This window comes from Sapajus apella, unplaced genomic scaffold (genome assembly GCF_009761245.1).
Source record: "Sapajus apella isolate SASKATOON/1434 unplaced genomic scaffold, GSC_monkey_1.0 scaffold2072, whole genome shotgun sequence".
Classification (NCBI taxonomy): domain Eukaryota; kingdom Metazoa; phylum Chordata; class Mammalia; order Primates; family Cebidae; genus Sapajus; species Sapajus apella.
Genome location: NW_022438998.1, coordinates 1 through 7,126, shown reverse-complemented (window position 1 = coordinate 7,126; position 7,126 = coordinate 1). Strand labels below are relative to the sequence as shown.

At 41.9% G+C, this 7,126-nt stretch overlaps 2 non-coding genes across 2 annotated transcripts; one reads left to right on the top strand and one right to left on the bottom strand.

Moving 5' to 3' along the window:
• Positions 1-870: 870 nt before the first annotated feature.
• On the bottom strand, positions 871-976 carry TRNAL-CAA. Its single transcript has 2 exons — positions 939-976; positions 871-916 (listed from the first exon to the last, which is right to left on the bottom strand). It is a non-coding gene; the product is annotated as a tRNA-Leu (tRNA).
• A 5,413-nt stretch (positions 977-6,389) lies between these two features.
• TRNAK-UUU lies at positions 6,390-6,462 on the top strand. The gene has a single exon. It is a non-coding gene; the product is annotated as a tRNA-Lys (tRNA).
• The last annotated feature ends 664 nt before the right edge of the window (positions 6,463-7,126 follow it).

The window sequence follows — 7,126 nt, the reverse complement described above, 5'->3', positions numbered from 1 at the left end:
AATATTATTGATCATTATCAATAATCCATATTATTATTATTAATAATAATGATCAGCTAATGTGTTGATTGACCATATGTAGAATATTTATTATTTGTTACATACTCCTCTTCTTATGATATAAATTACGTCTAATCAGGTCAGGCAATGAAAGGGGGTGTGATAGAGTCACAGCTTCTGAACCTGTTTATTCCTGTATCGATTTCTCAGTAAATTATACTCTCTTACTCCAGCTGCAATGCTGCCCTTTATCGTGTATTAAATTTACACGTAAGTGCACTTGATTTCTGAGCTCTCTATTCTATGACATTTTGTTTATCCTTGCAGCAACCACGTGTGTTCTGAATTTTTTTTTTTTTTTTTGGTGACGGGGAGAAGGTATATGAGGAAGGAAAGAAGAAGGCCAGTAGGTGAAGAAAAAGAAGGTTAGGTGAGGGCAATGGAGAAGGAAAGACGTGCAGAATTGTGGAGGAGTGCTCAAAATGCCTGCCACTTACAGAGAAGTTGAAGCACTGAAAATAGGAATTAAAGCCCACTCCTTATCTATATTTTAGACCTAGATTTTAAGGCTGAGCTATTACTATTATTCCATGTAGAAATTTGTGTAATTTTTATTGAAAGGACACAGGAAGGAAGACAGAGGGAAAGGAAAGGATGTCTAAACCACACTGGTCCAACAAGAGTGAAAGAAGCACAATGTTCTAATGAAGAAAGTATAGAAGAGCAACGTTTGGTGAGTCTGCCAAAGAGTAAAAAAAAAAAAAAAAAAAAAAAAAAAAAAAAAAAAATAGGGAAAAAGGGTAGGGTAGTAAGACAGTTAACAGGAGAAGTTGCAGATCTTGAATCTGTGGCAGATGCAAAATAGGTCTATGTCAGAAGTGGGATTCGAACCCACGCCTCCATTCGGAGACCAGAACCCCCAGTGAGGGAAGTTTGAGCTTGAGTCTGGCGCCTTAGACCACTCGGCCATCCTGACACCTGTGTGGAGAGGATGGTTCAGTCATCTACTTAGTGTAATTAATAGTCAATCGGTTCCAGGGAAACAAGAGGAGTAAAGCTGAGTTTTGTTGGAAGCTGAGGACTATCAGCATGGCACGTAGTTAAGGCAGCCCCAGGACCAGAGCCCGGTATCGGGAGCCCGCTCCTGCCCACACCGCCCCTGACCTCGCCGCCCACCGAGTTCCCCTCTCCCCATTCACCCACCAGCCCCACGATCCAAGTGAGTCCGGACAGGGTGGGAATTTCACTTAACTTTGTAAATCTTGTTAGCGCTGGCTGCGGAGACGTCTTCTGCTGGCTTTTTGAGACTTACACTCTCTTCTCATAATTAAATTGAAAAAACAACATAGGTAAGGAGGGAGCCGGTGAGAAAGGCTTGAACGCCCCCTTTAACCTTGTCTTCCAGCATCCGCGCTGTCCCTCTAAGTGCAGGTGGGGGCACGTTGCACACTCCTCCTGCGTTTCTCCCTGGGGCCCCACTTCTTCCAGCACTTTCTTCATCCGCTGGCTTTTATCGCTCATTTTTTTTTTCTTATTTCTTCCTGATGGCCTGGGGAAAGGGGATGCAGAAGTGAAGGGTTGTGATATATGGTACGAAGTGTGGGAATAGAGATAGGAGTGAAAAGGGCTTACTGCCATTCCCCAGCAATAAACTGTGTCCGCCTTCCCCTGTCCCTCCCGTCAGTGATGAAGGTGAGACTTTTTTCCCCCCATTTATTTATTTTATTGCATTTTAGGTTTTGGGGGTACATGTGAAGAACATGCAGAGAGGTTTTAATCCACAGGCTCGCAGATGTCCTTGCTCCCATTTCTTGTAGGGCAGGGCTTCCAGCATTACAGACACGCATTGTAAATCAGTTATTGTACAGTTGCAGGCTATTTTGTGAATAGACAGTGGACAGAGGTGTTGGTCTTTTTGTTGTTTACTTGTCCGTCATTTTGAAACTACAACAACAACAGGCTCTTGTCTGGCTGCCCAGGCTGGAGCGCAGTGGCTGTTGACAGGCGTGATTTTAGTGCACCACAGCCTGGCACTGCTGGTCTTAAGAGATCCCCCCCGGGCCTCAGCCTCACAAGTAGCTGGGACTTGTATTAGCAAGTTTGTGATGTAGCTATAGCATGTAAAATATTTTAACACCATATAGAGAAGTGGAAAGAATGAAAACCTTGAGTCAGATATAAGTGTGACTGAATTCAGGCTCCATCCTTAGAAGAACCTTGTAGTGGTCCAGGCAGAGGTGGTGATGGTTTGGACTACATGATGGTGGCCATCAGATGCACCACATGGGGAAAATGAGCTGGTAGCTTTATCCGTAGGGAAGAGTAAAAGGAAGTGATCCATGGGCAAGAAGCATACGTAGCAATCGATAGACTAGGTTCTCCCCCATACAAGGGCATCATGACAGTTTGCCACCCCATGTTCACAATGTCACAAACCAAAATTCACAGAGAAAAAACGAAATCAAAGTAGAAATTTTCACCAGTGAAAGAGTTTTTTAAATGCCTAAAGAAGGGCTTTTCTTCCCCCTCCCAAACCAACACAACTGGAGGCAGGCTTTGGCAGAGCTATAATGTCTAAATGTTGGAAGGTAGTTTGAGACATTCAGAATAGTTTTGAAAAGGACTATCAAAAAGCTTATTATTTATAGAAACTTCATCTAAAGGAAATTGTTCCATTTAGAAAAGTGACCTAATTTTTTGCATAAATGGGAATGCCCCTAATCTATAACATGACTTGATGACAGTTACGTGAAGACCAGAAGTGATTGCATTAGATCTCAAATGCAGCCAATGAAGTGACCAGTGAGGGGTGTCAAACACAAACTTCACTGTCGAACACCAAGGAGATTTTCTCTGTTAAGTAGACCAAACATATTTTACGATTTTTTTTTTTTCGCTTTTAAGTGGGAAATACTGAGAGATATCATCATATGGTAGAAGAAAATGTGACTTGATAAAAAAAGACATGAAAAGATTTACTGATTCATTATTTACTGTTGACCTGAGTATAAATCAGGAAACTCTTAATACTGATGGCACTGGTAGAAGAATCCAGCTTCTTCTACATTCTTCTAGGATTCTTAATCTGAATCCTAACAGAGTAAGGGCGTTCCCAGTTGAAATGTGGCTGACCTAATTTTGAAGCTCCCACTCATGCCAGGCTTTGCTTGAGTATAAGGAGAGTGGGGAAGAGTAGAGTAAACACACCAAGTGGACTGGCTTATGCGCCACCAAGAAATGCAGCATGCTACCCACAAAGAAAATAGCCTGCTTTATTCCAGCTACGCTAATCCAGCCTTTCTGGAGAGCCAGGCATATGGCAAGATTTGCTGCTTTGCTGGCCTGCCCTGCTCAGGAATGTAGCCTTTGCTTTCCTTCGGGCAAAACTGACTTTACTGGCCTGTTCACTCATTCGTTCATCTCACAAATATTTGTTGAATGCTCGTCAGGTTGTGATTCTGTAGTTGGTACCAAAGATACAGAAGTGGAGCAGTGGAGGGAGACAGACAAAGACATCGAACTGATCGGTGCCAACGCAGTCTCACCAAAGGCCTCCAGGGACACACCTGGAGTTGAATGAGTTCCCATGTTGTGTGTTCTCCCTCACTGCATTATGTTTATTACATGTTCATTACATGTTTATTACATGTTGCAGTGAGGGAGAACACACAACATGGGAACCATGGGTGTATCACTAATAGGGTGTTAGAAAAAAACAATTATAAAATTCAGACTTTGGCTGGGTGATTTGGGAGAAGGTTAACAAAGTAGGGCTTGGCCCTGCTTTGGATACCGTCAGGAAGTAGGGGTAATTTTGTCATTGGATATCTTAATAAATCTTATCTAAAGGGAGGGAAGGCTAGAGCAAGCCTAACGCTGTCATTGGTAAAGAAGTAGCCATTATTCTTGTGATTTGGGAGAGGAAAATGTTTGGTATTTTGTGGCGTGAACAATGTTCATGTTTTGTTTGTGTTCAGATACGATTATGAAATGGCCTGGTTTCTAATTTATTGGAGAATTTTGTTCTGCTGTTGATGTTCTGTAAAATTGTTTATATTCTACAGAAGAATATCAAGATCTAGGCCAGGCACGGTGCTCACACCTGTAATTCCAGCACTTAGGGAGGGGTAGGCAGGCTGATTACCTAAGGTCAGGAGTTCAAGACCAGCCTGGCCAACATGGTGAAACCTCGTCTCTACTAAAAATACAAATATAGCCATGTGTGGCTGAAGCATCTGTGATCTCAGCTACTTGGGAGGCTGAGGCAGTAGAATCACTTGAACCCAGGAGGCAGAGGTTCCAATGAGCTGAGATTGTGCCACTGCACTCCAAACTTAGCGACAGAGTGAGACTCTGTCTCAAAAGAAAAGAAAAGTATCAAGATCTAGTTGTAAGCGCCAGCCCAGCTCCTGGATGTCAGGGGCTGCTTTTCTCATGGTTAAAATAGGTAGACAGATAGATGGTGTGTGGTATGTGCCTGTAATCCCAGCTGCTTGGGAGGCTGAGGCAGGAGAATCGCTTGAACCCAGGAGGTGGAGGTTGGGGTGAGCCAAGATTGCGCCCAGCCTGGACAACAAGAGGAAAACTCCATCTCAAAAAAAAAAAAAGAAAGATTAAGCAAAGAAGAGATATGGGACATGAGGGAGATTTTCACAATAGTTAATAGCATTGTTGTTAAAGGACTCAATGAGAAGGCGAGATTTGAACAAAGACCTGAAAGAATATAAGGATTGAATCATGTGACTATTTGGGGCAGATGTTTACTAGTTGAGGGACTAGCAAGGGCAAGGTGGATTAAGTGAAATGAGGCTTGCAGTTTTTGGTAAAGAAGGAAAACCTATTACATGTAGCAGGAATAGAAGTTGTGCAATATGCAATCCCATTGCCAAACTTGTCTTCACCCTTTCCCAGATCATAATTATCATCCCCTGCTGCCCACTACTTTATTCCAAGGCCTCACCTGATCTCCTATTCCACATTTCCTTCCCCCTCTGATTTATCTCATCACTGAATCATAAAAAGGCGCTTAAAATGGCATGAAACTCAGAAATAGAACAAGGAGGTCTGTTGCATGCATTACTTGAAAATTGGAGGGAAAAACCCTGCAGGCATGATGGCTTGTGTTTTAGGTCAAACCAAAATAATCTCTAATTGACACTTATTCTTAAATAATGTCATGCTCCTAGGTATATATTTGTCACATTACTTTTAATTCCTGAAATTCTGTATGTAACTTACATAATAAAATAGCATTTACACATATACTATTTTATAATAGTTGGTATCATGGGTACCATGTGACTTTTTCATATTTGGTTACATTGCGTTTGTCTTCTTGTATAGAAACGCTAATAAATAATGTTTTATTTATTTATTTATTTATTAAGACAGAGTCTTACTCAGGCAGGAGGGCAATGGTGCAATCTCAGCTCACTGCAACCTCTGCTTCCTAGGTTCAAGTAACTTTCCTGCATCACCCTCTTGAGTAGCTGGGATTACAGGTGCCCACCACCACTCCCAGTTAATTACTATTATTATTTGTATTTTTCTTAGAAACCAGTTTTCGCCATGTTGGCCAGGCTGGTTTCGAACACCTGACCTCAAGTAATCCACCAGTGTCAGCCCCTTAAAGTGTTGGGATTACATGCGTGAGCCACTGCGCCCAACCTAATGTTTTAAATAATAGAATTACTGACTCAAAAATAAATAGTCCTGGGTTAGGTAGCCCAGATCTGGTACAGCTCCTCATGTAACAAGTCTCTTCTTATCTTTCTCTTCTGCCACATTTGATTTGGGGATTTTGTCCCCATGGTCCCTCTTTGCAGATGTCTCATGAATTAATAAATATGGAACGAACTAGGAGCACTACTTCCTCAACTGCCAGGCCATTCTTGTCTTTGAATGAGTTGGGGCTCCAGACAAAATGTGAAGAGAAATTAGAGAAAAACTTGTATTTTTATTTCCTCCTAGCTGTAAAGAACCTACACATTCCATTTTGGAAAGTGTGGGAAAAATAGCAACTGAGGCAACAGAGAAGCTTCACCTTCTTTCCACATTTCTCTCAAGGATTCTCCTCAATTAGGCCAATCATTGCTGAAGAGGGTCTCCTCCTCTTGGCTCCTCCCTCCAGGATGGCAAGGAGGCACGAAACTCCCTTTGGCAATATCAGAATAATCTTCATTCTCCCCACAAGTGTGCACATTAATAGGCTGTTTAATGAAAGTACAGTGTGGAGGTTAACTTACCTGCTTGGTGATTAAATGGCTTAGGTGACTGAGCCACAACCCTGGTAGTTTCTGAAACCATTGATTTCCTCCAGCTTTTCTTGGGGAGCAAAATTACTGATGGGATTACATTATTTAAAGAATTAGCAAATCTTTTATGGAAGGGCCTGGGTAGCTCAGTTGGTAGAGCATCAGACTTTTAATCTGAGGGTCCAGGGTTCAAGTCCCTGTCCAGGCGTTAAGTGTAGTTTTGATTTCTGCCACAGGTAGAAGTCGAAACAGCCATAAACTTTGCTAGTTTTACTTACTTATACCCTCCAAAGACTAACTAAATCACATCTTTCCAGAAAATTTAGGATTATGGTAAAGATTAATAGGTAACTTGTACTGGAGTTACTGGATAGCCATTTTCAAATTCCCTTACCTGGTGTGGGATAATTACCTTATTCTGGAGGGTGTTGCAGTTGGGAGGCCCCTAGGAGTGCGTAGACTCTGAGAGCAGTGGCCTTTGTCTCTTTCATCTCTGAGTTTCCCAAGTCTTAGACAAGATCGTAGTACACAAACCTTGCAAGAAACACTTATAAACTAAAACCCATACACATTTTGAAATTGTTAGTCATCCATTTTGTGCTTTCATTACAAAACTACTGTCCTTACCTTAAGATATAGATAATCTATGAAAACCCCACAAATGGGCTTCTGTGCATTTTTTCTGTGTACAGCACTATAGATTTTTATAAGACTTGAAATGGGTTTTGGACACAAAGTCGAGGTTTTTACCCAGCAGATACTGTGAGCACAGTGAGTGCATATTCTTTATGACGGTTTCCCTCATTCTCACTAAGACATATGCACCTGGAGAAGTGGAGCAGAGCTAACCAGATTTCTATCAGAGAAACCCT